This window comes from Microcaecilia unicolor, chromosome 10 (assembly GCF_901765095.1).
Source record: "Microcaecilia unicolor chromosome 10, aMicUni1.1, whole genome shotgun sequence".
Lineage (NCBI taxonomy): Eukaryota > Metazoa > Chordata > Amphibia > Gymnophiona > Siphonopidae > Microcaecilia > Microcaecilia unicolor.
This window is the reverse complement of record NC_044040.1, coordinates 220,948,250-220,966,439: the sequence shown is the minus strand read 5'-3', so window position 1 is coordinate 220,966,439 and position 18,190 is coordinate 220,948,250. Positions and strand designations below refer to the sequence as shown.

General features: G+C 41.8%; 1 long non-coding RNA gene across 1 annotated transcript; it reads right to left on the bottom strand.

Annotated features, from left to right (window-relative positions):
* Positions 1 to 3,162: 3,162 nt before the first annotated feature.
* LOC115479323 lies at positions 3,163 to 17,720 on the bottom strand. Its single transcript, XR_003943651.1, has 3 exons — positions 17,709 to 17,720; positions 15,696 to 15,699; positions 3,163 to 3,248 (listed from the first exon to the last, which is right to left on the bottom strand). It is a non-coding gene; the product is annotated as an uncharacterized LOC115479323 (long non-coding RNA).
* Positions 17,721 to 18,190: the final 470 nt, after the last annotated feature.

Here is an 18,190-nt window from a genome sequence, read left to right as displayed (position 1 = left end):
GAGTAAGAATAAATTTGATTAATTTTGTAATAGTTTCTGAGTATTGGTGGTCCAGGGTGAATGTTTTTAGGAGTTTAACACACACAGCTATGCCATCTGCATGGGGAATGTTGCTGTATAGTGTGATTCTACATCCATTGTGACCAGAAGAGTATCCAGTGGTAGCTGCTTTTATTTGAAATACTGCTCAATTGGTAAGACCACCTGGGCAGTTTACAAAGAATCTAAAAAGACAGGAAAGAACACCTGCATTAAATAAGATAGAGGAGATTTTAAAACATAGATGTATTTAAAATCATGAGATATGACAGAAACATTTAAGAGCATAAGAATAGCTATACTGGGTCGGACCAATGGTGCATCTAGCCCAGTATCCTCCTTCCAGCAATGGCCAATCCAGGTCACAAGTACCTGACAGAATCCCAAACAGTGGCAACATTCCATGCTACCAATCCTGAGGCAAGCAGTGACTTCCCTATTTCTGTCTCAATAGCAGACTATGGACTTTTCCTCCAGGAACTTGGCCAGGCCTTTTTTAAACCCAGATACGCTAACTGCTGTTATCACATTCTCTGGCAATGAGTTCCAGAGATCAGCTATTCATTGAGTGAATTTTTTTTCCTCCTGTTTGTTTTGAAAGTATTTCCATGTAATTTCATTGAGTGCCTCTTAGTCTTTGTACTTTTTGAATGAGTGAAAAATCAATTTCCTTTTACCCATCCTACACATTCAAGATTTTGTAGACCTCAATCATAACCTCCCTCTGCTGTCTCTTTTCCAAGCTGAAGAGCCCTAACCTCTTTAGCCTTTCCTCATATGAGAGAAGTTCCATCCCCTTTATCATTTTGGTCGCTCTTCTTTGAACCTTTTGTATTCTAAGTACATAAGTAATGCCACACTGGGAAAAGACCAAGGGTCCATCAAGCCCAGCATCCTGTCTACGACAGCGGCCAATCCAGGCCAAGGGCACCTGGCAAGCTTCCCAAACGTACAAACACTCTACACATGTTATTCCTGGAATTCTAATTTTCTAAAGTGATACACATCTATAACAAAGTGCAAAGAATGAAAATAAATCCAAAACAAAAGTAACATACAACTTCTTAAAGAAAATTCTTCTAGCCCACTTCAAGGGAGAACAGTGTTACAAAGTGAAAAGGACATTTTTAAAAAATGGAAAACAATTAGAATAAAACAATTCTAATACTTACAGTTTAGTTTCAACTAAAATACTCTCAAACCTTCAAAAACAATCATTTCTCATGACCCTTAAAGAACTGGATCCCAAAATATATAATCCTCACTTTGAAAACCAAGCAAACATTTACAAGGAAATTCAAGACCAATTAAAAGCAACACTCAAGGTGAGGTTGCACCATGGAATGATAATTCCTACCATTCTGTTTGCTTTTTTGGCTGCCGCCACACACTGAGCAGAAGATTTCAGTGTATTGTCTACAATGACACCTAGATCTTTTTTCTTGAGTACTAAATCCTAAGGTGGACCCTAGCATCAGGTAACTATGATTCGGATTATTCTTCCCAATGTGCATCACTTTGCATTTATCCACATTCAATGTCATCTGCCATTTGGATGCTCAGTCTTCCCAGTTTCCTAAAGTCTTCCTGCAATTTTTCACAATCCGCATGTGTTTTGACAACTTTGAATAGTTTTGTGTCATCTGCAAATTTAATCACCTTGCTCGTAGTTCTGTTTTCCAGATCATTTATAAATACGTTAAACTAGCTGTCCCCACTGGCAATGCTCAGCGATAGGTTAGTACTTTGAAAGCAAGGTTTATTTGTGTGTAATAACACATAGTATAAGTATGTATTTTTAACTCGTTTATGATGGTTGTTACGTTTTATTGTCTTTAATGCAAGAAATGAAACATAAAGAATAGGTATAGATATATGTATGTAGATATATTTTCATTTGTACAAACAGAACACACACACACTCTTCGTTTATCCTGCCTTTTTCGCTAATCTGCAAGCCGTATTGCATTTTCCATTGTAGTTTCAACCGTCTTGGATAGAAAACAAACTATTTAGTATCTGGATGCATGACTGGCCCAAAAACTATGGTCTGCTTTAAATATATTCTACTTTAAGTGAGTCTTAAACATTGACAGTGCTGAGGGATGTGTGAAAATGGCTGAGTGGGGGTGTACTGGTGAGAGTGAGTGTGCATGAGTATGTTAGAATGGGTGAGTGTGAGTGAGGGTGTGCTACTGAGGAGTTGTACTGTTGAGGGAAGGTGTGAGAATGGGGATATGGTACTGAGGGGGTTAGAATGTGTGAATGGGGGTGTGCTACTAAAGGGATGTGAGAATGGGTGAGTGGGAGGTGTATTGTTGAGGGGTGAGTGTGAGCATGAATGAATGGGGGTGTACTGGTGAAGAGGGTTTGAGTGGGGGTATTTTGCTGAGGGGTGTGTGAGAATGGGTAAGTGTCAGTGGGGGTGTGCTATTCTGTGGTGTGTGAGTGGGGGGGTGCTATTCTGTGGTGTGGGGGTGGTTTGCTGAGGGGTGTATGAAAATGGGTGAGTGGAGTGTTTTGCTATGTGCTGTATTAGAATGGGTGAGTGTGAGCGGGGGGGGGGGGGGTGAGAATGGCTCAGTGTGATTGGGGTGTTTTACTGAGGGATGTATGAGAAAGGGTGACATTGAGTTTAATATTCCCTTAAATCAGAAAATGTAGAGACTTTTCATTTCTGATCAATTTGTTTAGGTTGATTTTCTTGATTAGTTGTTTCTTTCAATCTAACAAGTGCCTGCTGTTTGGCTTTCACTGTTTTCCTGTACACACACACACACACACACACATACACACACACACACTCACACTCACTCACTCACTCACACTCACACTCACACACACTCACACTCACACTCTCCATTATGGCTTTGGAAATCTATTTATTGTACCTGACTTGTAACTCATCTAAGGGGAATAGGTAAATCTGGAAAGAAAAACGAGTAACTTGCTTGAAGATCAGCTGTGGAAAAGCAAGAATTAAATGCCAAAATCCAACTTCCCTTTACCTCTCCCTCTGTGCATAGCAGGGGCGTAGCCACACACCCAAGTTTGGGTGGGCCTGAACCCAAGGTGGGTGGGCAGAACTCCACCTTGTCCTACAAGTGATTTGGTTTCTCCCTCTCTCGCCTGCATGCCATATGGTCTTTCAAACATCCCCTCTCCTCCGTATACCTTTAAAATAGCAGTTTTTCACCGGCAGCAAACAGCTGTTGGGAGTTTTTGGCTGGTGGGGCTTGGGGTCCCAGGTGTGCTGCTACTTGGTGGGCCTGAACCTAAAGTGGGTGGGCCTGGGCCCACCCTTGTCTATGCCACTGGTGCATACTGATTGCATCTTCCCAGTGCCTTCATACCACTCTTAACTGTGCACCTCCCCCTCCCTCCATACAGGATGGTTATGCAATCTCTGCTTTTCTGTAGATACAGGATGACCAAGGTTTCTCCCTCTGAGCACTCATTGCTTCTCTCTTATGAAGCCTACTCTGAGGTTTTTTTGCAACTTCTCCCTTCAAATGTTTCCTATCCATCTTCCTTCCACTCTCTGCTAATCTTTTCTCATTCCCGTTAGTAGATTTGAGTCTTTGTTATGAGAAAAAAAAAATTAACAGCACAGACTAGAAGAAGAAATTTGCTTTGAAAAGACAATCCTAGATTTTTAGCTCCTACAGAGTGGAGACACTTGGTGTTCACATCAGCCAAAATCCACACTAACTGGCAAACACTGACTGAATGGATTTGGCTGCCAGACACTAGCCCTGGGGCAAGAAAACAGGAGGAGCTGAAGTCATGTGGGGCAAGTTGTTTAATCTTTAATAGAATGGCAGCTGCAGGAATTGTTGAGTCCATAACACTGAATAACTCAGGAATGTAAGAAGTATCAAAAAGCTCAGAGAATTGTGAATTTGAGATTGGGAAAAGTAGAAACTGCTGGGGATTAAAAAAAAAAGATGTGGTGTAAGAGATAGAAACAAGAACTGTGATAGTGTGAATGGGAGGGTTAGTTAACTAACAAGTGTGAGTAAAGTTAGACTTGTTCATATATCCCTGGCCAACAGAATTGCACTAATCCTCACGTCCAGGATTTCTTCTACTACATGACCCCCTAATTGACTGAGATATCAGGATTGTTCATACATTCCCCCTTCTAAGTTTCCCTTCACTACCCTATATATTCAGTGGATTTATTTGAATAATACTATTATCCAGATAAAATCCGTGGTCGATCCTATCTGCAGAATTCAGCAGCACTATTCTGCATAGTGCCACTAACTATCCTTACAGATCACTTCTACATTATCCGGATACTACACTCAATATCCTTCCAATCCACCTCTACACTATCCGGATTGTACACTCAATGTCCTTCCAATCCACATCTACACTATCCAGATAATGCCTCTGAATATCCTTACAGATCACTTCTACATTATCCGGATAGCATATCCAATATACTCACAAACCACCTCTATACTATCCAGATAATGCCTCTGAGTATCCTTATAGACCACCTCGACACTATCCGGATACTACACTCAATATCCTTCCAATCCACCTCTACACTATCTGGATTGTACAATCAATATCCTCTTCTGCGGCAGCTCCGAGTTGTTCATCATTACTTCAGTTTCAGTGATTAGCGTTCACTGCTTCTCTCTTTCTTCAGCTCTGTATTGCTCTGGTATTGCAGCCTGTTCACTTTAATCACCACAGACTGCTCAGAAAATAAAATACTACAGATTCTTTTAGATTTGTATTAGGTAAATAACACTCTTTATTTGCACTTTAATTGGAGAGTGTATAAGTCATTATTGTTCCAACTACACGATGATTAAGAAATACACACACTAATTGAGTGCATTACTAAAGGAAGGCTATAGAAAAGTAAAATAAGAAAGATACATATACATACAACCAGTGGCATAGCTACGTGGGGCCAGGGGGGGCCTTGTCCCCCATAGAATTGGCCCTGGACCCCCCTGCCGACGACCCTCTCGACCCCCCCTCCCGCCGCTAACCCTCCCCTACCGTTGCCGTGGGCTACCTTTGCTGGTGGGAGACCCCAATCCCCGCCAGCCAAGGCTTTGTTCTGCTTCTGTGAGTCTGATGTTCTACATGTACAACGTGCAGGACGTCAGAAACAGAATGAAGCCTTCACGGGAAGAAGAGGACCTCCTCGGCTGGCGGGGATTGGGGTCCCCCGCTAGCAAAGGTAGGCGACGGCGGGGGAGGGTTGGTGGCGGGAGGGGGGTCGTCAAAGTTGGAGGTGGGGGGGCTAAAATGTGCCCCCTCACCTCGGGCTCTGGACTCCCCTCCCACCGAAGTCTGTCTACGCCCCTGCATACAACATCACTGGTCAGGAATCTACTACTACTACTTATCATTTCTATAGCGCCACAAGGCATACGCAGCTCTGTACAATATACACAAAAGACAGTCCCTGCTCAAAGAGCTTACAATCTAGATAAGACAGGTAAACAGACAGAACAATTAAGGGTAGAGAATAAAGAGGTGAGGATAAAGGACAGGAAAAGTGAGTTAGGAGTCAAATGCAGTGGTAAGGAGGTGGGTTTTGAGTTTGGACTTGAAAACGGCCAAAGATGGAGCTAGACGTACAGACTCGGGAAGTCTATTCCAGGCGTGAGGTGCAGCGAGATAAAAGGAATGGAGTCTTGAATTAGCAGTAGAGGAGAAAGGGACAGATAAGACAGATTTATCTACAGAATGGAGTACTCGAGGGGGGACGTATGGGGAGACAAAAGTGGAGAGGTACTGGGGAGCGGCAGAGTGAATACACTTATAGGTCAATAGGAGAAGTTTGAATTGAATACGGAAACGGATAGGGAGCCAGTGAAGTGACTTAAGGAGAGGGCTAATGTGGGCATAGCGACTTTGGCGGAAAATGAGTTGCGCAGCAGAGTTTTGGATTGATTGAAGAGGAGAGAGATGGCTAAGAGGGAGGCCAGTGAGAAGTAGGTTACAATAATCAAGATGAGAGGTGATAAGAGTGTAGATAAGGGTTCTGGCAGAGTGCTCAGAGATGAAGGGATTTTGTGGATGTTATAGAGAAAGAAACGACAGGTTTTGGCAATCTGTTGAATGTGAGCAGAGAAGGAGAGAGAGGAGTCAAAGATGACCCTCAAGGTTCCAAGCTGATGAGACAGGGAGAATGAGAGTGCCATCCACTGAAATAGAGAAAGGGGGGAGAGGAGAGGTAGGTTTAGGGGTAAAGATGAGAAGCTCGGTTTTGGCCATGCTAAGTTTCAGCCGTCGTAGAGACATCCAGGCAGCGATATCAGATAGGCAGGCTGAGACATTGGTCTGGATGTTGGTTGAGATTTTTTTTTTTGTTACATTTGTACCCCGCACTTTCCCACTCATGGCAGGCTCAATGGGGGTAGAGAGGTAGATTTGAGAGTCATCAGCATAGAGATGGTATTGAAAGCCATGGGAATCTCAGGTCCTTATCAGCCGGGAGGCCTGTTGCAGCGAAAGTCCAGTCTCCTTATGACCAGGAACAAGTCCTCTGCGCAGTGCATCCACTCACAGATGAGCCTCAAAGCTCTGCTGCAACAAGCCCCCTTTTTATTAAGCTAAAACTTATCCAGGAAGGTACATGAGGATTCAGTCATGCGCTCTCAGTTCAGGTAAACAAACCACTGGCCAGGTGGCTTATCTCCCGAACCTCAAGCATACTCCGCCTCCCTCCTGCACAAGCTGGCTTCAGAGATATTCCAACCTGTTCTTGAGATGTGCCTTATCTCATACATTGTTCTTGAGATGTGCCTTACATTCCAGCCTGTTCTTTGAGATATACAAGGAAAGTCACATTTGGTCAAAGACAGAAGATTTAAAAAATATATTATCAATCAAAGCAAGACTGAAAAGCAATCCTTAATATTTTCCATCACAAGCTCCCGATTAGACTAATGTAACATTGTATAGGGAAAGGGAAATGGGACTTGATATACTGCCTTTCTCTGGTTTTTGCAACTACATTCAAAGTGGTTGACTGCTGATCTTTCCTGTTAAAAAAAATTGAGTTCTTTTTTCATTTCTTTTGTTTTTAGTCTGTACATCATCATTTCAGGCCTAGTTTTCCAAAGGAAAGATAATCTGTAGTTCCCCTAATAGATAAAGGAAGAAAGTTTCGGATTAGTGCTGCCTGGTAGGGTAATGAATTGCAGACCTCCTAGCAGTGTCAGGGTGGTCTGTGAGTGTAGCTGAAAGTTTTTGTTTGTTACAATTTTTTCTAAGAGAAGAGGACGTCTCTCTGGGTAAGTGACCATTATTTTATTCTGCGATTTGGTGACTTAAAGCTTGGGATAGAAGAGAATTTCTAAGTTTCTAGATAATAAACAGAGATAAAACAAAGAAAACAAAATGATACCTTTTTTATTGGACTAATTTCTTTTCTTGTATTGTTATATCTCTTTATTATCTTTAAAAGTGGACTAACACAGCTACCGCACCACTTCACTCGATAGGATTCTTGATATACAGTTTGAATTTAATTAAAAAAGCAACATTTTTTAATTAACTTTAGTCTAAAAATCTTTCTCCTGTATTAACTGTTACAGTCTAGAACATTAAGAGATAGCTAATAGATAGCTAGGCAGGGCCTAGTTAATTCTACTTTCCCACCCATCCCAGTCACATCTCTTAATTTATAATCAATTATCCCAATTAAGAGAACATTGAGGAAGTTTGTCGTCATAAGTGAAACCCCCTCAAGAGGGGTTCTCAGTGAGATAGGAGTTGTGCTTTTTGGGGGGAGGGGGAAGGTGCAGGTGATCATGGCTCACTGGCAGGCACTAAATTGATATATTCTAATCCTTCAGTGTAGAGTTGAAAGGGAAGAGTCACAACCATATGCAAATTGCTAAACTTACTGTGTGAAAAGAGATCGTTAGTTGTGATCAAACTGTACATATAAATTTATTATAACTGCTAAAAGTAAATGATTAGAGTATACTTAAAGAAAGGCACAAATTGTGCAGGAATAACGGAAGTGTTTTTGTTGGTCAGATAAATGTTTCACCCTGAGAGAAAGAGGGTGCCTGTAAGGTAGCCCAAGGTGATCTTGTTCAGGAATGGATGTGGGAGATGAAGGGGGAAAAAAAAGAGAGATTGAGGATTGGATTGAATTAGATGGGTTTTCCTGAAAGGCTATAGTTATAAAGATTAGCCTACAGAGTGCTGCTATTTTAAAGGAGATAAAATAGAGGGATAATCTCAGTCTCTCTCTATATCTGTACTTGAGCGGAGGGGGAGGAGTTTTCCTCAGTGTTTGAACAACCGCAGCTACAGAACTTGGCCAAAAGAAGGCCAAGGTTCCAAAAGAGTGAACACAGAGTGATTTTCCTTGCTTTGTGAAATCTGTGCAACCTGTAAGGGTTGTGCAGGTCACAGATAATAGAGGATTAGAAAATCCTAAGAGTTAAATTCTCAGAAATGTTTGTTGGAATTTTCCTGGGGATATAGGGGTCTAGGCCCCTGCCTATGTAGCTATAATACACAGCTTGCAAGTCGTGCTTCGGACAGTACCCCAATGCAGGGTGAACTGTAGCCTGAATTTGCTCCTCAGCAGACTGTTTCTGGCCTACTTAGCTGATGTCATTATTGCACAACCATTGTGCAGAGATAAGGACCTTTGGTTGACTTACCCCAGACAGACAGAGCTTGGGTCTAAGGACTTCCCTGAATTTCAAGAACTGCATCTTCAGGGACATAAAACAGACATTCCTGAGGTCTCTGAGGTCAAAATGTCCAGAACAAAGGGGGACATTTGCTTTATCTTCAGAGATAAGGCCTTGACCAGACTTGTATAAGAGAAGAATCTCTGGTGACCTCATCAGATTTAAACTGTCACCGTCAACTACCTGTCAGTTCGTAGAGTTCCACTGGACTCCTCTTCTCATCTCTGCATCGCTGTTCACAATCCAGGGCTGTTCCTACCAGCTGTTCATCTGCTATCCTACACTGACATCGAAAAGATTTTTGTCTAGGTGTATAAACACAAGTTCTGTATTGCTGCTGGTAATATGCAGCAGGTGGTCCGATTTCTGGACATTTTTACTATGACTAATCTTCTGATAAGAGCATTTATGAGCTATTTTGCATTTGTACCTTAGTCTTGCCTCCTAGCTACCTCTGTTTTATCTTGGGCTTTATTTATTTGCTTGTAAATAATACGGTTTTATTTTATAATAATTGACCTGTTTCATTGCTTGTCAGTAATTTTTTTCCCCAATTTTTTTTATACATTATTTTTATTTAATTTTGAAAATGAATACAGTAAGAACTAAATACTTTACAATCAAGGTATACCATCATTACAACAGTGGAAGGAAAACAAACAACTTAATCAATTAACCATAATACAGAAGCTAACCCCAATGCAGACAGAGGAGAGAATTATAAAATATAATAGAGTAGTTTAGTTGTCTTATCCTACCTCCCCCTTTACCCATTTTCCAAAGGAAAAAATAAAGCAAAACTAAATATCAATTATTTATTCATGAAAAAGGCTTCCAGCTGCGAAGGATCATTAAAAACATAATTAGCCTGCTGGTAGGAAATCTTACTCTAAAACACTCTAGATTTCAATTGAAGAAATCGCTGCCTTCTCAGCTGGGTAGCTCTGCAAACATCAGGTAAAATAGTAATCTTCTGACCACAATACACCAAATCTTTCATTGAGAAATAAGCCTTCAAAACTAACAGTTTGTCCTCTGTAGCAAAAGTAACAAGCAATGTAACCCAAGTGGAAACATCCGGAGAGGCTTCCAGAAATTGGGTTAAATTAGCAATCGTGGGATCATTAACAGCTTCCTCTCCCTGCACTGAATCAGTAGCTGAACTTTACAGGTAAAACAATTTAGATAATAATATATTATCCACATCTAACATGTTCAAAACTTATTTAAGATCATTTGTATATCACAAAATGGGAATGGGGAAGATGATTCCACACTTTTCAAAACAGTATTTACTGTCCCTGAATTTTGAGGGTGGGAGGAAAAGCCTCAAAGAGCTCCAGGTGACGACACCCACTCTTCATCAGCAGCATAAATTCTCATCTTTTCTGTAAAATATTCTTTTTTCGTTTTTTTATACCTCTATTCTATTTTTTTTGTATATATTAATGTCTTTGAAAATATACAGTCACTTTTATGTATATATTCACAGTATCAAATTTTCAGTTACTTAGCTTTCATTTTCTTTATCTGCAGTATCGGTTTGCTCAATAGAGCGTCTCCGTTTCGGTTCTTCCTCAGGAGTCAAACCTGATTTTGCTAAATCCTGCAAACAATAAGATAAACCATGAGAATCTTGAATCATATCCCGCTGTCTCTCCAGCTAGAGTCATCTATTCTTACCCTTTGTTGCTCTTCAAATTACTTTGGCAAATGTTTAAGTTGATGGCGTTCAGGCGTTTTTAAAGAGACGCCTATGTGTGGTGACCAATCAATTGGAACGTTTTTCCTACTGTTCCTTTTCCGGTATTAATTACCATATACTACTTGGAAGGAGGGCAATTCTTTACTACTACTTAACATTTCTAAAGCGTTACTAGGGTTACGCAGCGCTGTACAATCTTTAAGAAAATGCCTTCTATTCTATTTTGATGTTTAGGCCTTTTGGGCTTAAGGATTGCAATTTGAAAATCCATCTTTGCTCTATTTGTGTCTATATCGCCTCCTCGATTTGTTGGTTTTATCTGATCTATAACTACACATTTATAATCTGTGAATTGATGCTGATATATGACATATCCCTATGTGTTGATTAAAGAACACACTGTTTCAAATCTAAATCCCCCAATAAATAAATAAAAACTCAGTTCTAAATGAAATTAATTTGTCATAATGAACATTAAAATCATCTGGGAAATTAATAAGTAAATTTGCAATAGTCTGAAAATATTATCCTAGACTTTTATTGGTAAACTGGAAAGACATAGATCAAAGCTAGATAACAAGGAGAGGTCACCATAACTCTCCCAATTAAAACTCCTTTGTAATGGAGAGAGAGAGAGAGAGAGAAATTGTTGCTACTTCTACAAATACACAGAAAATTTAAAAAAAAAAGCTAAGCCCCTACCTCTTTTTGCTGATCTTGACATGGATATATAATTGTATCCACCTTGAACTGCACTAAGCTAAGCCATGTCTAAATGGTGTTCACAGATGACATAGAGGGGCATAATCGAATGGGGGCGGCCATCTCTAAGGCCGGCCCCGGAAAGCGGCATACCCAACTGTATAATCAAAACAAGATGGCCGGCCATTTTTCGTTTCGATAATACAGTCGGGGTCGGCCAAATCTCAACATTTGGGCTGGCATTAGAGATGGCCGGAGTTAGAGATCACCGCCATTGGTTTTTGCCAATAATGGAAACTAATGGCGGCCATCTCAAACCCGGCCAAATCCAAGGCATTTGTTCGTGGGAGGAGCCAGCATTTGTAGTGCACTGGTCCCTCTCACATGCCAGGACACCAACTGGGCACCCTAGGGGGCGCTGCAGTGGACTTCAAAAATTGCTCCCAGGTGCATACCTCCCTTACCTTGTGTGCTGAGCCCCCCAAATCCCCCCCAAAACCCACTACCCACAACTGTACACCACTACCATAGCCCTTATGGGTGAAGGGGGGCACCTACATGTGGGTACAGTGGGTTTCGGGTGGGTTTTGGAGGGCTCACATTTACCACCACAAGTGTAACAGGTAGGGGGGATGGGCCTGGGTCCACCTGCCTGAAGTGCACTGCACCCACTAAAAACTGCTCCAGGGACCTGCATACTGCTGTCATGGAGCTGGGTATGACATTTGAAGCTGGCATACAGGCTGTCAAAAAATGATTTTTAATTTTTTTTGGGGGGTGGGAGGGCGTTGGTGACCACTGGGGGAGTAAGGGGAGGTGATCCCCTATTCCCTCCGGTGGTCATCTGGTCAGTTTGGCGACTTTTTCAAGGCTTGGTCATGGACAAAAAGAGACCAAGTAAAGCCGGCCAAATGCTCATCAGGGCCTGCCTTCTTTTTTCCATTATTGGCCTAGGCCAGCCATCGCTCCTGTCCCGCCTTCGGTACACTGCCGACACGCCCCCTTGAACTTTGGCTGGCCCTACGACGGAAAGCAGTTGAAGCCGGCCAAAATCGGCTTTCGATTATACTGATTTGGCCGGCTTTAGGAGAAGGCTGGCCATCTCCTGATTTGTGTTGGAAGATGGCCGCCCTTCTCCTTCGAAAATAAGCAGGATAGTGATTCATTGGGCTTTCGTAGTAGCTGATCTGGCATTCACCAGGACTGTGATTCCAAAGGGTGATCTGGGTACGGTAGTGTGGTAATTGGGTTCTATTAGGCAGGTTTTCGAGCTCTTTGTCTATTGGTTGGTTGTAGACATAGGAAGTGTGCATTAGCTAAGAAGTGGGATTCAGGGTATGCAAGAAGCCAACATAAAACTTTATCAGAGAGCAGTGAAAGTCAGTCAATGACTTCAACTTATATGTTAGGCTAGCAAAGATGGAGGCTTAAGTTATGCATACAAGTGGCTACATGATTACACGTGATACCACACATGGATAAAATTCTGCTGCTGGCGCTGTTCTTGATCGAGCAGCCTCTGAGAACCAGTCCAGAAACATAAAATAGTTGTCTGCCTTACCTCCTGCAGGGTTATCTCTGCCCTTCACCTAGAGAACTATTTCATGCATCCCATGTCCACAGTCTCCCATCCCCAGTACAATGCTCAGATGGTAGACAGGAAAAAATACATCTCAGCATCTTCATGTTCCTCCTCTCCTTCATCTATTTGATTTGAACAGAGCTGACTGGAATTACAATCCCTTGTTACATACACCCTAAGATTTTTAACAGAAGAGAGCAGGAGACAATTATATGACTTCAAAAACATTCCAAAGTATTTACACCACAATAAATCTTTTCCTTTCTAATAAGAACAAGATGGCATCTGTTGAGGGAAAGGTTTTAGTTTCATTGCAGTGTTACAATGATCTGCTTCAGGATTACATGAAAAGGCTGCTAAAGGAGAATGAATCACAGGGTTACCACACAAGCACGAGCAGTCCACATTTAAAGCATGTTTTTACACATGGAAATTGGCTCTTATAAGATTCTGCGCAGTAACGCACATGAAACGTACATGATCTGCACATAGGCATCCCTAGGGGTGGAGCTGAGCATAGTTTGAAGGTGAGTACATGTGTAGAGAACATACACACACACACATTTACATGTTCTAGATTTGTGTGTGAGGATCTGTGTACAATTGCACTGGTTCTGGAAGTCTATTGTATAAAGACACTTAAACGTAAGAAGAGCCTGAGTCACATCAAGGTCCTTCGAGCACCTCCTTTTTCATACCAAGATTATGGATATATTCTATCACATCCTTGTCCAGCTTCTCCATTTGTGCCGGAGGTCTGTAGATAACATACAGTGGTGGAAATAAGTATTTGATCCCTTGCTGATTTTGTAAGTTTGCCCACTGACAAAGACATGAGCAGCCCATAATTGAAGGGTAGGTTATTGGTAACAGTGAGAGATAGCACATCACAAATTAAATCCGGAAAATCACATTGTGGAAAGTATATGAATTTATTTGCATTCTGCAGAGGGAAATAAGTATTTAATCCCTCTGGCAAACAAGACCTAATACTTGGTGGCAAAACCCTTGTTGGCAAGCACAGCGGTCAGACGTCTTCTGTAGTTGATGATGAGGTTTGCACACATGTCAGGAGGAATTTTGGTCCACTCCTCTTTGCAGATCATCTCTAAATCATTAAGAGTTCTGGGCTGTCGCTTGGCAACTCGCAGCTTCAGCTCCCTCCATAAGTTTTCAATGGGATTAAGATCTGGTGACTGGCTAGGCCACTCCATGACCCTAATGTGCTTCTTCCTGAGCCACTCCTTTGTTGCCTTGGCTGTATGTTTTGGGTCATTGTCGTGCTGGAAGACCCAGCCACGACCCATTTTTAAGGCCCTGGCGGAGGGAAGGAGGTTGTCACTCAGAATTGTACGGTACATGGCCCCATCCATTCTCCCATTGATGCGGTGAAGTAGTCCTGTGCCCTTAGCAGAGAAACACCCCCAAAACATAACATTTCCACCTCCATGCTTGACAGTGGGGACGGTGTTCTTTGGGTCATAGGCAGCATTTCTCTTCCTCCAAACACGGCGAGTTGAGTTCATGCCAAAGAGCTCAATTTTTGTCTCATCTGACCACAGCACCTTCTCCCAATCACTCTCGGCATCATCCAGGTGTTCACTGGCAAACTTCAGACGGGCCGTCACATGTGCCTTCCGGAGCAGGGGGACCTTGCGGGCACTGCAGGATTGCAATCCGTTATGTCGTAATGTGTTACCAATGGTTTTCGTGGTGACAGTGGTCCCAGCTGCCTTGAGATCATTGACAAGTTCCCCCCTTGTAGTTGTAGGCTGATTTCTAACCTTCCTCATGATCAAGGATACCCCACGAGGTGAGATTTTGCGTGGAGCCCCAGATCTTTGTCAATTGACAGTCATTTTGTACTTCTTCCATTTTCTTACTATGGCACCAACAGTTGTCTCCTTCTCGCCCAGCGTCTTACTGATGGTTTTGTAGCCCATTCCAGCCTTGTGCAGGTGTATGATCTTGTCCCTGACATCCTTAGACAGTTCCTTGCTCTTGGCCATTTTGTAGAGGTTAGAGTCTGACTGATTCACTGAGTCTGTGGACAGGTGTCTTTCATACAGGTGACCATTGCCGACAGCTGTCTGTCATGCAGGTAACGAGTTGATTTGGAGCATCTACCTGGTCTGTAGGGGCCAGATCTCTTACTGGTTGGTGGGGGATCAAATACTTATTTCCCTCTGCAGAATGCAAATAAATTCATATACTTTCCACAATGTGATTTTCCGGATTTAATTTGTGATGTGCTATCTCTCACTGTTACCAATAACCTACCCTTCAATTATGGGCTGCTCATGTCTTTGTCAGTGGGCAAACTTACAAAATCAGCAAGGGATCAAATACTTATTTCCACCACTGTACATGTGGATATAGGTTCCATCTTTTCTTTCTAGGATGATCCATATAGTTTATTCCTTTTCCAAGGATCCATACATTTCTGCCACTCTGATATTGTTTTTCACATACGGTGCCACTCCTCTACCTCTTCCCTATCCTTCCTAAAAATATTATAGCCTGGTATGGTTGCATCCCATTCATGGGAGTTATTGAACCATGTCTCTGTAATGGCAACAAGAGCTTGCAAATCTCTTACCTTTTTTACTCAGACTACTTTACTTTACTTCTTATTAGTTGCCAATCTTCCCATAAAGAGTTAAATGCGACTTATGGGCATTTGTGCTCATGGCTATCCATATGCTGTGAGTTTGGATGGTTTTCTATATTTACACAACCTTTCCCTCTGCAATCATGTTTTTTTTTCTGGGGGGTGACTTTCTGAATTCTCTTGTTTCCTTTTGTCACCCCCACCCTCTAATTTAAATGTCTAGAAACATACTGTCTGAATTTCTCCCAAAGGATCCTTTTTCCTATCACAAAATGATGTAGCCCATCTTTACCGTACAGTCTGTTATTTTTCCACATACTACTCCACCCTCTTATGTATCTAAAACCTTCTTCTTTACACCAAACTTCAAGCTACTTATTGAATTCTTTCTACTCCCTTCCTACATGTAGGAATTACTTCAGAAAAAGCTGCAGTCCGAACCAAAGACTTGAGTCCCTCTCCAAGCTTCTGGAACACTCTCTGTGCTCTAAACTTGCTATTGTTGGCCAGATCACTTGTCCCTAGGAGGATTACAATATCAGTATTAGAATCCTTACTCTCTTCTCAGATCACATTCAGTATTTGGTTGGTACTTCTGGTAGCTGAGGATCCTGGAAGGCATTTCACTAGGGTGGGTCCTTTGAACTGTTCTCCTAAGTTAATGCTTCTTATAATGGAGTCTCCTAGTAGTAAGAGTCTTCTGCTTTGAGCCAATACATTGTTTTGGGGGTGTCTCTTGGATTGAGTTACATTGCTTGCCTCTGGCTCCTCCTCGGTACTTCTTTTCTGATCATCATAATGCTCCAGTGCAGTAAAGGATTTATATAGGGGCAAAGGTTTGGAGGTCATAATCTACCTGAGCCTACTATGACCCATCTAGTCCTCTATTGCTTTATTCTCTGTGGCAGTGCCGTTGGTAAATTGGCTGGGAATTGAAGTCCTGGATGCTTCCTTAATTGTTGCCAATTCCTTCTTGAGGTTGTTGATGTCATCTCTCATAGCTGATATTTGGAGACAGATGGGGCAAGCTCTAAGGTTCCAGATGATTTGCCTTAGGACTAAAGCACAACTTGTATTGCATTGAATGAAAGTCATGTTGATGTGAAAAGGTGAACTGTGTTAAGGGTCGCTTTACTCATACTACCCCTCTCCTCAAGACCCTTCACTGGCTCCCTATCCGTTTTCGCATCCTGTTCAAACTTCTTCTACTAACCTATAAATGTACTCACTCTGCTGCTCCCCAGTATCTCTCCACACTCGTCCTTCCCTACACCCCTTCCCGTGCACTCCGCTCCATGGATAAATCCTTCTTATCTGTTCCCTTCTCCAGTACTGCCAACTCCAGACTTCGCGCCTTCTGTCTCGCTGCACCCTACGCCTGGAATAAACTTCCTGAGCCCCTACGTCTTGCCCCATCCTTGGCCACCTTTAAATCTAGACTGAAAACCCACCTCTTTAACATTGCTTTTGACTCGTAACCACTTGTAACCACTCGCCTCCACCTACCCTCCTCTCTTCCTTCCCGTTCACATTAATTGATTTGATTTGCTTACTTTATTTATTTTTTGTCTATTAGATTGTAAGCTCTTTGAGCAGGGACTGTCTTTCTTCTATGTTTGTACAGCGCTGCGTATGCCTTGTAGCGCTATAGAAATGCTAAATAGTAGTAGTAGTAGTAGAATGAGCAGGATTGACCAATTTAGCATTTATTGAAGATACTTGTCTTTTGATTTTCCTATATAGAAAGGGACTATAAAGTCAGGATGAAGAGAGATATAGCACATTTTAGAGACCAGAACCCTGTGTAAGTGAAAAGAAAGGGCGGCGTCTTTTTTTTTTTTCTTAATAGGATTGATGGAGGTCAAGTCAGCAGATTATCAAGGAGGTATTGAGAGTAGGACATACGGATAAGAGCAGATTAGAATCTATGAATCAAACCAAACAATAATCTGAAAATATATACATTCAAACCGTAGGTCTCTAGCAGCACTCCAGAGCAAAAGTGTTCTCTTAGTTTTTCAAGGTGTGGTCTCTTGTATTTATGTTGTTTGACAGGTTAATCAACCATTCCTTATTTAACAATTCCACCTCACTCATAATGTTCTGAAGTTCTCTCATATCCCCTCTTGTGTTTCTCCAAGTTGAACAGCCCTAACCTGTTTAGCCTTTCTTCATAAGGGAGGTGTTCCATTCCCTTTATCACTTTTGTCACTCTTCTCTGAGCCCTTGTATCCTTTTTGAGACTGGTCAAACAGAACTGCAGACAACAAGCAATGTATGCTAGAACCAGGGACCTATACAGATATTGTCAGGTTTGTTCTCTATTCATTTTCAGATAATCTCTAATAATCTATTTGCTTTTTTAGCAGACACTTCACACTGCTCTAAACAGCTCAATAGGGTAGACACCCCTTATGGTGTGGGTAACATGAGTAAGGACTTAGTAAATCTAGAGGAATGGTCTGGAATTTAGCAGCTTAGATTTAATGCTAAGAAAATTGCAGGGTCATGCATTTGGCCTGCAAAAACTGAGGGAACGGTGCAGTTTATGGGGTGAAAATCTGCCCTGTTCTTCTGGGAGTAACCTTTGAATGATTTTAGCTGAATGGTCTTTTTTGTGTGGAAATGTTCTGTCCTAATTTTTTTTTATGGCGTTCCTTTTCTTCTGTTCTCTTTGTTTTATAATTTTAATAGGTTATACACTGCTTAGATCCATTTATTTGGTATATGCGGTCTAACAAGTTGCAATAAACAGAAACATGGACTTTTGTGCATGAAAAAAAAAGAGTGGGACATTGGTGTTATCGTATGTGATGATGTTAAGGTGGCCAGACAGGTAGAAAAGGTGATGGCAA